Source organism: Panthera tigris, chromosome F3 (genome assembly GCF_018350195.1).
Source record: "Panthera tigris isolate Pti1 chromosome F3, P.tigris_Pti1_mat1.1, whole genome shotgun sequence".
NCBI lineage: Eukaryota > Metazoa > Chordata > Mammalia > Carnivora > Felidae > Panthera > Panthera tigris.
Window position 1 is genome coordinate 61,643,788 of NC_056678.1, and position 17,122 is coordinate 61,660,909.

The following is a 17,122-nucleotide window of genomic DNA, read 5'->3' on the forward strand; positions in this document are numbered from 1 at the left end:
TTTTAGATACTGATGGGTTTATGAATGAAAACATTGGAGAAAGTAAATGGACACACATTGCATGGTCAGGGCTGATAGCCCAGAGATGATATGTACAATAAGAAGGGCCAAAGGGAAGAGTGTTAAGGAAGAAGCAGCAGCCATGAAAAGGCACTCCTCACCTCCCCCTTCCCCCCACCAAAGTGAAATGGACTTTGATTTGCTGAAGGCACAGAAAGGAGACTGCTATAGCCAGAATGTAGTGAGAGTAGGAGAGGGGAAAAAAGTGATCTGGAAAGATAAAGGGGAACTAAATCTTTCAAGATCTTTTGGACCAGAGTAGAGGTTTTGGACCGTATTCTAAGTGCTGGGTACTTTCAGCAGGATGATGTAATTTGATGTACTATTTGCTGGGTGTGAATGAAGTCTCGGTAAAAAAGGTAGACTGAACAGGAGGTGGACCCTGTTGTTGGGACCAGGTGATTGTGGCTACATCAAGTGTGAAAAAAAAGACGGACACGTTGTGGTTGTAGAACCGGTAGGATTTGCACAAGTGGAGCTGGGGGTGATGTGAGGGCAAGAGAAGAATCAGGGGCTCTGAGAACCTTCTCTTCAGTGACCCTGACAAATTTCCATCTGGCTTTGATTAAATGTGTTCAATGCCTGGCTTCTCATGACTTGTGAGGCAGTCTATTCAGCCCATTGGAAGGCAGCTCTGGTGGTCATATTGTCCTCTGTATGAAATTTTGAATTTAAATACATAATTAACTTAACCTCAACAGCTTTTTAATGTTTAGTTATTTATTTCTATAAACTGTTACCGCTACTTAATTTTAGTTTCTCCGAAGGTGCCTCAAAGTCTCCACACAATGCTTTAAAGAACCACATTAAGTCCCAGGGCAGTAGGTTAGACCACGTCTACACTTGTCCTCTTCCCAGTGTCGTACCAGTGAGGGGACTTTGACATTTTCACCATGATGGTCTCCTTTGACCCTATCTGTGAGCCTTGTAATGGCTTCTTCTGCAACAGGGAAGAGGTGATTGAAGAAGTTTCTCTTTTATATTCCACAAACTTCAAATAATCACTGAGGGACTATTTTTTGCATTATGTGAGGAGGTGATGTGTAAAGGAAAGTACAGAAGCATGATATAAAACTAACAATCAAAATAATATTTTTCAAAGTTATTATGAAATCTGAGATGTATTTGTTTTGTGTACAGGAAAAAAATTGTATATTTTACCCGATGATTGGAGAAATATGTGATTTTATGATTGTTCTAGTAAAGCAGATTGTAGCAAAGCTATAATGCAAGCAGTAATGAGAATTTACGTTTATGTTGTGACTTTCACCACAATATGCTTGTAGAAAACTGTGTATTAAGTCTAAAGCATTGGGTAATGCGAAGTCAAGATATGTGTTATATGTGCTCCCCCAAATTCACATGTTGAAATCCTAACCCCCAGTGTGATGGTAGTAGGAGGTAGGGGCTTTGGGAAGGGTGAATCCCTCATGAATGGGATCTCTTTATGCAAGAGACCCCAGAGAACTCCCTTGCTGATTCTGCCTTGTGAAGACTCTATGAGAAAATGGCTGTCTCTGAACCAGGAAGTGGGCTCTCCCCAGAGGCTGAATCTGCCGTACATCTGGATTTCGGACTTCCTGGCCTGCAGACTGTGAGAAATAACTTTTTGTCCCTTGTAAGTCACTCAGGGCATGGTATTTTGTTCTAGCAGCCCAAACAGATTGAGAATGTGCACAGAAGCGAGATCACCAAACAGCTAATTCCTTCACCGAGATAGGGAGCTTCGCCCAGGGTAAAGTGGAGGGACTCACGCTGAACAATGGACCCGATGTCGCTCTGCTGCCTGCTTACTAAAAGTCAGCCAGCTTGCTTTGCATAATCCGTTTTCTAAGGAGGGTAGGAAATAAGTGATGCAAACTCATGCAGGGGCTTATTTAATGTGCTCAATGAAACCAGAGTATTATTCATAGACATTTCATGGATGGGCATACATCTGGGGAGAGGGAATAAAACGGCTCAAATGAGCGGCTTGAGTAAATTGAAATAAACTGGAAACAAGGAGGCTTCGGACAGGGCAATGGAGTCTCAGGCAAGCAAAGGCGAACGGCACTGTTTGGCTTGTGTGGTTCTGGTTCTTGCACTCAGGTAGAAATGAGAAGTGCAAGCAAGGCATTGCACATAAAAAGCACTTTATTTTACCAGGGGCCGAGATTATAATGTAGATTGTGGCTATAGGAGCAAAAAGAGCAGTGGGTTGAGAGACACCATTGATCCTGTGGTTTTGGCTTGTTTAAACGGCCCTTTCAAATCATGGCGGTCACAGGGTCTATTGTGTGACATTTGCTTACGTATCGCAGCTCCACCAAGGATGGACAGAGGAGTTAGTTACGCCTAAACCTGACTCCGGTGTCTTGTGACGAAAATTCACCCTCTGGGCTCAACTCCTCTCAGGAAATGGAGTCTAAGGCTAGTTTTCCTGACTCTCCTCAAACTCTATTGATTCTGTACAGAATTAGAAAGCAGAATCTAATAAGACTCTCTATTGGATAGTTTGTCTAATACTGAACCATTGCTTCATCAGAACAACGCCCCCCCTCCCCCAATGCAGCTTCCTCATTTTTGTTGGCCAGTAGCCAGTTTGGTTTTTATCTTAATGAAGTTGGAGCTATGTTGGTCGCTCTTTCTCAGCTGTGCTTGGAGGGGCTTTGTTCACATCACGTCTCTCATTTCCTCCTGCTTGATGGTCATGTACCCGCACTTTTGCCTTTGCACGTAGTGATGGATTCTGCCAGTTCAGAAACATCAGGCAAAAACCTCCTTCCCAACTGAACACCATCAAGGGCACTTCTCAAAAAGCCATTCTTGAAAGAGGCAGGAAAGTCTTGTATTACGTGAGTCTGGCAATTTGGAGGAGGGCGCCTATTTCTTAAAAATTTCTACTTCTGAGAAGTCTTTTGTCTCTTTATTAAGAGAAAATGGACAATGCAAGTATTCAAAGTGTCCTTGTCTCTTTAGCAACATATACCGAAGTATTTCCAGATGACCTACTCTAATTTCTGGTATTTATTTCAAAATAATCCTGAGGTCGGTAGGGGGAGGTTGTGGTTGGAAGTAGAACTTAAAAGAAGACTGGCCACGTGTTGATACTTGATGGATCTGGGTTGTGGATTAATAAAGTTCAATATTCTATTGTCCTTGTGGATATTTAAAATATGTGATGGTTATTTTTTAAATGCAAGTGTCCCGGTGAAGTTGGGATCACGGCTTAATACTGACTGAGAACTACACAGAGGCAGATTTGATACCTAAGCTGCACGGTGATACCACTCAGGCTGTAACTCATCGAACACATCACTTACGCACCGACCAATCACAGTATACTCTCCCCTCCACGCACACACCTTGCACAGCACTGTGTTGAGAAGGATTCTGGGACGGTCTTCAGGCAGGCCCTACATAAATTGATCACATTGACAAATAGGATGATAACCAATGGTCACCCCTGCACTAAGATGTAAATAAATAAGAGTAGTTCTTCTCATTCCCCAAGAAGTAAGGGTGATGGTACCAGGTGTTTAAGGAAGGCGGAAGAGAGAAATGAGAACAGAAAGAAAAGTAATAAATACAGAGTTTAGGCACTGAGATCACTAAAGAGAAATGGAAGGCACCAGCCTTAAAATGTCTCCTAGCATCAGCATAAGCAAAGGGTTTGGGGGCTTTAGGATACACGAATCCCTCGCTGTGCCTGAAGAGCGGGAAGTGAGTGGTTAATCCTTCAAGGCTGACATCTTAGCCTTCTGTTTCTTTTTTTTCCGCACGATTTCTAGTTTCCCCACCTAAGATAGTTTGAAGAACTGTCTGTTGAAAAAAAGTCACATTCAAATATTTCCTATTTGAAGAGAAGATACGGGTAGGGAAAAGGAAATAAATCTTTATTGGGCCCTGACGGTAGGTCAGGGATAAGTCCTGGGATTGCATATACAATATACCATCTCATGAAAGCAGAGAGCATTTTGAAATCACTGAGCACCCTCCATGTGTGTGGGCTGGGTCTTAACCTACTCGGCTTTTAACTCGAGCTGATGTGGTTTAAATATAGACTGTCAAGGGAGAATAACTAGATGTAGGCTATATATTTTTCTCCATATATCCTATATAAGCCTCATAGCAGCATTTAAGGAAACAATAATCTGCCTCCAGAAACCTTGAAGAATAATATAAATCTTTACTCTAGATCTCTGTAATAGTGTTATGCAGGCCATCTCACGGTATGGAAAACAGAAATACTCCTTTACATTTCTCTTTAAACGTATCTTCTTCCTCCAAAACCTTTATTTTTCTCCCTAGTTCCCTCTCCCCTTCCTCCCTCCCCACCGTGCCATCAACACGGTACTTTTCTGTCCACTTTCCCGACTCCAAGCCGCACCTTCAAACACTCTGCTTTGACACATGGGTTCCCTCCTGGGAACTGCCCTTTGGGAAACGTGGTCTGATTTTCACTGTGACAGCTTTTATCCTAAGAAGCAGCCATACTTTTATGCTGGTGGGTAAAATTCCACAACTTGTTAAAAATATAACTTTCTCTCTTGCTCCAGGATGCTGCCATCATTCCTGTTCCCCAAAGACATCAAAAGTCGGTGACTTTCTGGTTACTTCTTTCTGGAGAGCGAGGATAGTAAGCAGGGGATACGGGAGGGCCAGAATAGCCTGTTAGACCGTGGTTTCAGGATCTGGTTATGGAAGTGGATGGAGCTGGGGTCTATCTGTTGCCCCAAGCTAATGTCTAAATCTTGGGCAGAGGTAGGGGTGGACCCATATTTCTGGGATGGACATCAAGGGGAAAGTGGTATCCACTTCAAGAGGACAAGGGCAGTTCAGAAAGCCAGAGATGATTCAAAATATCATGTTCAAGGGTACGACTGAGGCGCTATGAATCATTCCCTAAAAAGGGCAAGCCACAGAGAACACATAAGGTAACAGCACATGTTCTGGAGGAAACATCGAGAAGTATCCTTGAAGGCAGTGTGTGTGTATGTGTGTGTGTGTGTGTGTGTGTGTTAGTTGTGTGCCACAGTGCTGTAGCATTAATCTAGGACTTAGGACACACTTTTGTCATGTTTTGGACTTAAGGTCTCAGACCTGCATGTTTTCCTTAATTTGCTAGGCCATTTCTAGATTGAGACTGGTTCCTTTTGACATCGATTCAACTACCTTCCTGGTCCCAAGAATTACTGGCTGTACCCATGAAAGAGGATACCTTCAGACTTAAAGTTAGTTGCAAGATTTTTATCTGATATTTTACTGAATATTTTGTGGGTCATGTGAGCAAATAATTGCATTAATATTTTAATATCTTAAACGTGGTTAAGAAGGCCTTGTTGCAGCTATCTTTTACGTGGAGGTGACTAAGTAACAGTACTGGGAGAATTTCCATCAGACTATTTCAAATGACAATGTTGATCGGGAGTCTTTAATTCTTCTGCAGCAGTCTCTCTGTGCTATTTGGTTCTAGAACCCCTATTGTCATGCGAATGTGCTCTTCAGGAATAACACAAGAGTTTTTGCCTTTCCCTTAGCTATTCTTTGCTTACCATTTGGTTTTCTTAAGCGTCAAGAATTAAAATACTATCACTGAGGTGTTCGGAAGCCTGGCTTAGAGCTTTGTTATTTGTAATATCATAAAATAAGTACGCATAAATAATACCACAAAATAAATACAAAGTCTTTTAACAGCAGCAAGTGCTGTGTGTATGCCAAGATTAATAGTAAAATTCATACTCTAACGTCTTGTGTTGCAGCCTGGGTTCTCTGGAATCAAACACAAGATGGAATTTTTTTAGGCATGTTATTAGGGATCAATACATGGAAAGGAAGAGAATGAGACAGGATTGGGCAAAGGAAGAAGAAAACCTAGACTCTGGCCCAACCAAACCTCAACCACTCTGAAAGTGATTTGTGGGGTGAGAATTGCTCAACAGGGTTGTGCTGATCAATATTTAATAACTAGCCCTCTGGAGGAAAAAAAAAAAGTCCTAATTTGTAGCGTTGGCCAATTTCCATTACGTAAACTCCCCTACCATGGCTGAGGTCAAGCTACCAACTTGATGTCACCCTGTGGGGAGTGGGGAAGAAAGGTACCCGATTCTGGCACACCAATAGCCACAGCAAACCAAAATGGCCAGAACTTATACCATTGCTTTGCTCCATTACTGGGTGTGGGTTGCTCTGTGAAGGTCATGACCGGGGGGGAAACCTACTGTCTACAACTGAGGCAGAACCAAAAGGACCTTCTGACCACATTCTTTCTGGGGAAGTGGAGTATCCGGCCCTTCTTTGGAGAGTAATTTGGGTTATTCATCTCTCTGTCTGTGACATTCCATTTCCTATGCCATTCAGATCCACTTTTCTACACAGTGGCACTTTGGCTTGTAATCCAGTATGACTCGTGTCCCCTGAAAAAGAACATGCCACTTTTGAAGACCAGGACCTATAACCCAGAGTTTCAGGAATATGAAACACAAAGTCCAGTAAATTATTAGATGTGACGGTGAGACCATTCATGCCTCAACCCCTCGGTTCTGGAACTATATATTCTTCCCGTTGGGGACATAGAATAATATACTGTGCCCTGGCTGATGGCAGTATATCCTTGAGAACAGGGGTTGGCAAACTTTTTCTGTAAAGAGCCAGAAAGTAACTATTTTAGAATTTGTGGGCCATATGGTTTCAGTGACAACAACTCAAGTCTGCCCTTGTCGTGCGAAAGCACAGCCATAGACAATATGTGAACGACTACGGATGGCTGTGTTCCAGTAAAACTTTTATTGACAAAAACAGGTGGCAGGCTGGATTTGCCAACCCTTGCTCAAAATTATAGCCTCTCTGCTGGAGCTGGAGCTACAACTGAGCCTCAGTAGGCCATTCCAGCATTCTCCGAGACCAGCTGCTTCTGTCAGTACCATATGTAATAGGACCATTGGATCCCACGTTCTTGTGCCCACACAGAGTACGCTGTGGAGTGGGTCCCATGCTTGGCCACTCTGTAAGAGAGTGGTGCAGACAGAGGCCCTAGGGACAGAAGTCAAACTGATACGGGATTGAAGAGTCCCTATGAGGATAAACGGTTGGCCCTTTCGGTATACATGGGACTTCGTGAAGTCTACTGGTCATCAGGTGGCCAGATGCTACCTTGGAGACGTCGTGCCGTCCTCTGGGCTGCGTGTGGCTCTCTGTTGCTGTCAGGTTGAACTTGCGGTGGCAGCAGGAGCTAGATCGGCCTGTGCAAGCAGAAATGTGTGCTGTTGAGCTCATGCGTGACCTCCGTCGCTGTCACTCCGTTCCCATTGTTCCTGTGCCCGTCATGTTTAGTCATCTGGTGTGTTCAGTTACATAGTGCTTCTGCGGCAGATGCTCTCTGGGAGATGCTAACGAGTGTTTGAAAGATACGCTTTATACCTACTCCGTATTTTCTTACATACATCTACCCAAGGTTTCTTTGTCCTCAAGATGCCAGTCTGTTTCCTCCCCGGCCCCTTTCCATTGGGTCAGTCATTCAGTACTGGCCGTGAATCCTTCCATATTTGCGCGTGGGGCCACTCCTCTTTCAGCACAAAGTGCATGAACAGGTGCACTGTTCCAAAATCCCCTTGCCGAGAGGATTTTCTCTTGCCAGCCTGAGTGAGCCATGGCTGAGAAGAGGCTACAGGGTGCTTCTTGTCCGAGTTCCGGTACGCCCCAGTTACCAAACTTATCCTTTTATGAGCCAAGCGTGGACTTTTGCTTCCTCCTTCAGGAATTCCCTTAGAGCTGGAGACGTAAGGTGAGGTACAACAGGGGTGGACACCAGCGGGGGTGCGGGCTGGCTGCTTGGGCAGCTTGTTCATGCCCTGGGGTCCTTCTTGCTCCCAGTCTCAGAGGGACCCCCTCCATCCCACAGCGGACTGCTGCTCTGCACCCACTGACCTCGTAACTCACTGAGTCTGACAGGATCCAGTTCACGATGGGAAGTTCCAGCCGCAGAGTCACCTGGTGTCTCAGGTTAGGTCTCAGCTCTACCAGGACTGAGAAGCATGACAGGAATAGTTTTTCAATATATATCTCTATATATTATATATTATATGCATATAATATATATATATATTATATATTATATAATATATCTCTCTATAATTATATAATTATATTTATATTATATATAATATATAAAAATATATCATCTATAATTATATATTATATACATATAATATATAGAGATATGTAGAGATACATATTTTCTTCTAATTATTCTAATATTTTTGAATTCTTTTTTCTTCTAATTCTTTTGAATATATGTGACTACTTTCTTCCAATTCTTTTGAACATGTATGATTATTTTCAACAGAGGGCAAAGCCCAGCATTCCAGAAGGCTGCAATGCAATTATTCCACAAACCCCACTTGACATCTTTGCCCATCGTTGGGGCTTCTGGGACCATAGGAGCATGGCCCAGGCAGCAAGGCACTTAATACCACAGCCTGGACCTTCCGAAGAGCTTTCTGCTACTCCAGGCCTCACTCAAAACTGACAGCCTTTTTCATCTCTCCATATGTGGGTCAAAGCCATGTTCCTAGGTGTGGAGTGTGCTGTCCTAGGGAATTGTCCTACAATTCCCTGAAGGAATTGTACTTCATTCTTCACGGGAGGGAGTGCAAAATGTGATAATCTGTCTTTGCTTTGAAGAGGGTGTCCTGGCATAGCTCTGCCCACTGGACCACCACGGACTTCATAGACATACGTGACGCCTGAGTGTTTCTCTGGAGGAGTCTGTGTGCGTGCCTTCCCGAGGCCTCTGATGTTCCGGCCAGGGCTCGCTTGTCCAACGCTATCAACATAATTGTCAGTGTGGATCAATGTGCTTTTCTGTGAGACGTTCACGTGTTTCGGTCATCTTTAAGTTATTTTATCACAGAAGGAGGGAGAGTTAATAACAGCCGGAGGAAAATTCTAAATGTAGAGTGTTGTATACTCTAGGTGAACACACGCCTTTAAATCCCCTTTTCTGTCTGGGGAGTTTGTAATAAGCTGCTCCAGCAGACTGAGCGATCCGTGAAGTATGATGGAGGTCAAGATGCCCTGCCCAGACCCCACCCTTCACAGGAAGGGCTTGCCACCCAGCTGGACTCTCTTCAAATGAACTATGTCACTGAGCCAACATACACTCACGGTATGCCTGGGACTAGATTCTCGGGGTGCTAGATCCAGAGTGCCAGGGCAGATAATGCTGTAAAGAAGAACCTGTTGGAGTGCCTGGGTGGCCAGGTTGGTTGCGTGTCCGACGTCGGGTTGGGTCACGATCTCACGGTTCAAGTGTTCAAGCCTTGGGTAGGGCTCTATCCTGTCAGCACAGAGCGTGCTTCTGGTCCTCTGTCTCCCTCTCTCTCTGCCCCTTCCCCACTCATGCATGCATGTTTTCTTTCTCTGTCTCAAAAGTAAATAATCATTTTTCAAAAATAGAAGAACTTACTGACGGGGGTGCTTTTTACTGACATACAGGATTTAATATACAGACAAGGACCTAAGGACATGGTGTAAATTTGCTGTTGGTGTGGCTCTTAGCAACACCAAAAAAGGCATGAGCCACAGTGAACCAAGTTGAAATGCCACAATTAGCACTGTAGTCTGTGGAGAAGGGAGTAAGGAGTTGAGGAAAGTTAGTATGCTGGGATGTATATGCTATAAACAGCTGGAAGAAATACCAAGCGATTTTGTTTCCATGGGGAGCCCTAGAGGACAGACCACCTATCAAAGTCATCGGGAACACATGGTGAGAAGAGATCCAGAATCACTGAAAGGTCCAGCATTGGGCTTTTCTCTGTAGGTCCGCTTCTTTCGAGTTGCCTGACCTTGGGTGTTTAACAACTTTCCTAAGCTTTAGTCTCCTTATCTATAAAACTGACCTAATACCTACCTCACAGAGCTTCTGTGAAGATTGTTTGAAATGCTGTTTGTAACATTCTCAATGTAGTACTTAGTACATACTAATAATATCAGTTACTTTGAAGTGTTAAGACAAAGCTCATCTAAGGTACTTTGGGAGTTTATTGAAGAGACACCAGGGAGAACGTATGTTTTAGCCTGCCCTGAATGAATTTCCTGTTCCTGGTCATTGACTCATAGCTGCTGCTTACACAACCCCACCCCCTGTTCTTATAGTCAGGCATACAGCCATTTAGGCCCTCTACCCCCTAAGGGACACTTGATGAACACTTGTCCATGCCGGGCAAATCATTTCCCCCTTGGGATCTGTACTAGAATTAATGAGAAAAAGGAACGTTCTTGTCAATAGATTTTTAGCTCTTCATGACAACCTGGTCAACATTTTGAAAGAGACTGCCTGAGAATGAAGAAACACAGAGGAAATCAGAATCGAGAGGTTGGGGGAGCTGGGGAAATGGTGGGGGGAGCACAGATTCCTGAGACATCCGTTTAACTCTTGGGTATAGCCACATGTGTCCAGCTCCTCCTCTGGAATGTTACGATTAATGGATCAATATCCATCCCAGCACCCTTTTTGAGGGCTAGTTCTAGCTGGGTTTCTATTCCTTGTAGCTGAACAATTCCTGACCTGTAGAGTGAGGTCATCTCATCTGGTGGTCAGAGAAGGCTTCTCAGAGGAAGTAAAATCTGAATGGGCACTTGAAGGACAAGTAGAAATTGATGTGGCCAAGTGAGTCAAGAGGAAGGATCGGTCAAAATGGCATGGATGAGTTCTCTCTTAGCCTATTCACCCTTCTGTGATAGACTCAATGATAACGGCTTTGCGACCGGAACACATTGAAGATTATAGACAGAAAATAAGAAGGGGAAGAGGGCAATGAAAACTTGGGACTTACTAACGGAGTGGCCTTCATGCGAACAGGGTTGGCGGGGTAGTGGAGCTTAATAGAGAGCTGCTTCCAGGGAAAACATAAAGTAAAAGGACTAACTAAGTACAGAAGATCATCATGTGTGCAGCAATGAGAATGGAAGCAGAGAGTCCACAACAGCTCTCGGGTTGGTAATGATAATAGCATCTGCTGCTGTGTATTGAGCCCTTACTGCATTCCAAGTACTGTGTTAGGTGCTTCACCCTCATTATCTAATTTGATCCCCGCGACCACTTGGAAAGGTAGGTGTTTCGGTCCTGCACGTCATAGTTTATTTTTTCTCTCCATTTGATCATTTATACAAGCATGAGTTTATTCCTCTCATTTGAAACACCAGGAAGGAAACCATTTTGTCTTCAACTGCCCCTCCAGCTATGATCTAATTCGTTTGACCCTCTTTCCCAGTGGCCTTCCCATCTGAAGACTTGGCTATAATTCAGTGATGCCTAGTCTTCTCCTCTGATTCTCTCTTTTCTAATTGAGATTTAATTAACATTCAATGGAAGGCCCAGCTCTCAAGGGTACAGTTCAGTGAGTTGTGACAAGTGCTTACACCCGTGTAGCTAGCACTCACAACAAGATATAAAGCATGATCGCCACCCCAGAAAATTTCCTCATGCACTTTACTCCTCAATGAGCTTCCTCCCCACATGGATTTCTATCTCTATATAGTCTGTTGTTGCATTTCATGTCCTCAAGAAATGTAGGAATTATTTGTTTTCAGCCTGATATCTTTTGCTCAACATTACATTTTTAAGCTGGATCCACTTTGTTGAGTATCATTCTTTTGCATTGCTGAGTAGTTAACATTAAAGGACGGCACCATAATTTGAAAATCCATTCTCCTGTTGATGGATATTTTAGTTTTTTCCCCAGGTTTTGGCTATTATGAAGAGGCTGCTTTGAGGATTTGTGTATAGGTCTTTGAGTGGATATATGTTTCCACTGATTTTGGACACATATCTTGGAGTGGATGTGTTGGGTGTTATGGTTAGTGCATATTTTACTTTAAAGAAACTGCCAAACACTTCTTCAGCAAACTTCTAACATTTCACATTCCAACCAGGAACACATGAGAGTTCCATTTGCTTCACATCCTCCACCATATTTATGGTGAGCAGTCGTTTGGATTTTTAGCTATTCCAGTGAGTGTGAAATGGTATCTCCCCATAGTTTTAGATTCAATTTCCTCTGATGACTTCTTTTCTCTTTTAAATCCACTTGGATCAGGCATTTGCCCTGGCCAGTTCACTTAAAGCAGTCCTTGTCAAGGTTTCCAATGATTTCCCGAATGGAAGTCCTGAGTCCCCTTATTATTTGACATAGCTGATCGTTCTAGCTTCTTTGACGGTTCCCAATGTGTACTCACCTTCCCTCATTGACCATTCCTTCTGATTATCCCTTGCTGGTTCCTCATTATCTCTTGACTTCTAACATCGGATTATCCCTTGTCCTTATTCCTCATCCTTCTTCTCTTTTGTTGGTGATCTCCCCAGTTTCGTGACTTTGCATTTGAACTCTCTATCTCCAGACCTCTCTCCTCTAAACCACGGACTTGGGCATGCGATGACTTGCTGGACGTGCCCATTAGGGTGTCAGTTAGGCATTACCACTTCACATGTTCAAAAAATGAACTCCTGAGCTCCTGTAATAAATCTGCCCCTCCGTAGTTTTCCCTGTCTACAGTAGCCGCAGTCCAGCCTTCCAGTTGCCCAGGCCCCAAACCCTGGAATCATCCTTGGTTCTTTTCTTTCTTTTCCACCTGCCATCAAATCACTAACAAATGTATCCAGAGTCAACTGCTTTTCATCTTGTGTATCGCTACCATTTCTGCCCAAGCTACCAAGATCTCTAACTTAATTTAATCTAACTTAATCATTTCCTAACTAGTTTCTCTGCTTCCGCCCTTGTCTTCATACATTTCCTTCTAAAACAGCAGCCACTGTGAGCCTCAGGAGATGTGACTCAGGTCATGTCACTCTTCTCCTCGAAGTCCTCTATTCCCTGAATACTTGTCACCTATCACGTGCCATCTGGGGGGGATTCTGGCATAAACAAAACAAGCAAGTCTCTTGCCATTTTGGAACTTGTGGTTTCTTAGGAAGGATGGACATTAATTACATAGTTGTTTCATAATAATTCTAATAACTCTGACAAGAGGTAGGTACCTGGAACAGTGAAGAGGCATAATAGAGACTCAAGGAAGACTTCTGGAAGAAACGTTATCTACCTTGAAATCTGAAGGATGGGTAGCCCCGTGCTGATCTGTGAGTATATAAAATATCACATCACATAAAATATCACCACATTCCAAGGTGGTGGAATGAATATTCAAAACCGGGTTACTATGTCTCTAAACCTTGAACTTCTAAGCACCATGAAATATTGTCCTTGATGGTAAATATGGTGATCATGATTTATCAAGATCATAAGTCCCTTAGGTAATGGAGCCTGGACACAAATTCAAGATCAAGCACTCTTTGTGTTTTTGCTTATTATTTTTTTTAATGTTTATTTACTTTTGGGAGAGAGACAGAACACTAGCACAGGAGGGGCAGAGAGAGAGGGAGACACAGAATCTGAAGCAGGCTCCAGGTTCTGAGCTTTTAGCTCAGAGCCCGATGCGGGGCCAGAACTCATGAACTGTGAGATCATGACCCGAGCTGAAGTCGGACGCTTACCTGACTGAGCCACCCAGGCACCCCTGGCAAGATATACATTTGAAATGGATAAGAAGAAAATTAATTTCTTAACTATGCTCAGAAAGTCAAGCTAAAAACGTATGTTATATGGATTAATCATAATCTCAAGTACCTTTATATAGAATTTACTATATAATATGCACTGTGCTAAGCACCCTACATAAATTGGGTTTTTGATAATTTCATACAACATTACAAAATAGGGCTCATTCCCATTTTGCGGACAAATAAATTGAAGCGCGGAGAGATAAAATCGTAACCCCAGGTCACACGGTCAGGAAATGGCAGAAGTGGGTTTTGAACCAGGTGTTCCGGCTTCTGAGACTGCTGTCGTAATAACCGTGTTATCACTGCGGATATGTCTATGTTTTCAGTCCGCAAGCACTCTGGCAGCACTAGCTTCTGGTCGCGCCTTGAGCGAGGAGGGGTGGCAGAAAAGAGAGCGTTATTGATTTTTCTCTTCCAGTTCTTATTTATTCATCCCTGGCCCCGGTCCACACCCATTGCCTTTAGAAACCAGTGTTTCTTTGGTAACAGTTTCAACACCTGCTAAGTAAATCGCAGACAGGCCGCGGGATTGCAGAAGCAGCCCGTGGCAGGCAACCTCGTGTCGGGCTGTGTGAGTGACAGGTGGCTTGCAGAGGCTCCACGTACCCCCTTTCAGGCCGGTCCCTGTGGCATCAGAGACCCCGCCTCACTGAAACCATCGCGGACCTTCTTTAACGGTTTCGATCGCTCACAGAGATTCTATTTTTAGATTCCTCTTTTAGGATTAGGAATCCACACATACACTTAAAAACAAAAGAAGCAACATGACCAACAATAGGCAGGAGCTAGTGCATCCCAACTTGTGAGAAATTTCTCTTGCAAACAGCTAATTGAAACATTCCTTCAGTCTGTGCTGTCCAGTTTTGACAGTGGCTCTGCCCCTTGTCATAAAATCAATGGTCTTTTTTATCCCTTCCCTTCTTTCACCGTCTCGCCTCTGACTGTAGGGCCTTCCTTCCCCACTCAGACTCTTCCTCAGATCACCGGGGTTAAGTGATCCTTTCATACCGCCTGGCCAGACTGTCACAAGGCATCGAGTGGCTTTTGAAAATGAGCCACGTTAAATGGACTTGATGGGGTTACAATCACCATTATTGCTATCACCACTGTGATAAAATGGAACAATAATGACGGGGGAAGGTACTTATCACTGTCTTTTTGAGATCACTTAAGATAGTTTGGGTCTGCAGCTTTTTGCCAAAGATAAATGGAACATGTACAAGATAAATGTGGCCGTTGCAGAATCTTTTGTGTGTGAACTTGCGTGGGCCTGTGTTGTTTACCTGGGCGACAGCCAGAGAGGCGAAGATAAAGACCGCACAGTGAGCCCCCGGCGGGCACAAGGTGGCCACCTGTCGTGGCTGAGGGTCAGAGTACGTTGATTAAAGTGAGTCAGGATGTGGAGAACGGATTCGAACAGAATATCATATCGCTGCTTTCTTATTGCCAGTGTGCCATCCCCTTGCCCTAAGCACACGAGATCGCAGGATGGGTCAAATTCTGTGCTTCAAAAGCTAACAGTCACTGTGGTCTAGTTGGAAAGGCCCAGAACTTGTCCCCAGTAGTTCTGGGTCCTAGTCCAGTCGGTCACTACCTAACTTGCTGTGTGACCTGGGATGAGGAATGTGACCTTCCTGCGTTTCTATTCCTGAGACTGATCAGCTCGCTGTACCGGCCCTGGATGGCCTTGGTTTTAGCACAGAGTCTCATGTCCTAGGAAACCCCCCAGAATGGCTGGTGTCCTTGTTGGTTTCTTATCTTCCTTGTCATATAATAATATTACCCCCTACTGTGAAAGCCACTGAGTAACGTAAAATGAGTTAGAAATGTAAAGTAGTATAATCGTTATAACGTTATCCCCACGGGGGATACTGCACAGGGCGCAACTTGGTCCTGTCTCTTTAAAATCTCCAAGCAGTCCCCATATGTATCAGGAAGGGACCTTCCTCCTAACTGGAAAAGTCTGTCGTCGGCATAGTGGACACTAGTAATGGAAAGAGACCACGGCACTGATCAGATTACCTGCACTCAAGTACACACATTCATGTTACAAGGGGTCAAAAGGACTTTGCTTGTCTCCCTTGCAGGGAACGCTACCTCGGGAGGAGTGTGGTTAAAAAGAAAGAAAGGCTTGTCGAAGAAGAATCCAAAAACGCTGGTTTGCGGTCTGATCCCTCTCCTATTTGACGTGTTTGCTGAATTGTAAATTGCTACGCCTCAATTACTGGGAAAATGAAAGGAGACCAAGACTGTGTAGGCGCCCGCCATGTAGCAGTTGTTCAATAAATGTTAATTCTTTTTCCTAAAAGGGTTTGCTCCTTGCTTCATTTATAAAAAAAAAAAAAAAAAGAAAAGAAAGAAAGAAAAAAGTGGGAGTCAAAATTTTTTTCTTTCTTTCTTTCTTTCTTTCTTTCTTTCTTTCAACATGAGAAGCCAAACGCTGAGTTGGTCTATTTTCACTATTTTCAGCAATTTTGCATTCCCAGTTCCAGAAGTTTTATATAATTGAGAAATATACAAACTAAAAAGCACTAGGTGGTTTTTTTGTTGTTGTTTTGTTTCGTTTTGTTTTGTATTTTGTTTTTGGTCCAATGCACCTGGTTTTGTACCTGGCCCACCTACGGGCATAGGATGGTAGTTTTATTTTCAATTATTTTATAATGAACAGTGAAATGATGAGTCCCTGTGGTAACGTCTTTATTACAGACTTTGCAGGAGATGTGCCCACAGCCAACGAAGGCACAGAATGCTAGTCTTTATATTTTTACCTCTGTCAGACAGAAATGCCACAGACTGTCTATGGCCATACCACCCTGAACGCACCCCATCTCGTCTGATCTTGGAAGCTAAGCAGGGTTGGGCCTAAAACCAGGACATATTCTAAAGCTCTGACTTACCCCCACCGAATGTCTTGGAGAAAAAAAGAGAAACCTGATGACCTTCCAAGATTTGGTCCTGATTTCCGTCCCACTGCTAATGTTGTCAAATATATATCTGATGAAGAGGGAAATGATCTCAAGGGGTTCTGTCACCTGCATTTGCTGGGAAATGCTGGAGCCAGTTCTGTGACTGCACTTTGTTCACAAGATCCCTTCAGGGGACACTTCTGCAAAGTCCCCCACAGTTAGGGTCCAGGGACAGAGAAAGGGAGCGTTTTCTCTTATCGTGAAGTCTTCCCAAGAGGAGCCAACAAAGAGCCTCCACCAGGGACCGTGTGAGCTGGACGGTCCCGCTCGGGCTCACTGGTGGGGTTCTCCCAAGTAAGGGCCACACGGAGGGAAGTCAGGAGCACCAAGAGGATCAGGGCCTGCCTCATGGTCAAGGCCCTCTCAAGTCTAACTTCCATAGTGTCCTCAGGCAGCAATTTATTGGTGTCCAACCAACAACCAAGGGTGGAGACCTCCTCAAGTTTCTTCTACTGAAAAGAACAAAACCAAGAAGCAGCCAGCTGGGGGAAGTAGGGGT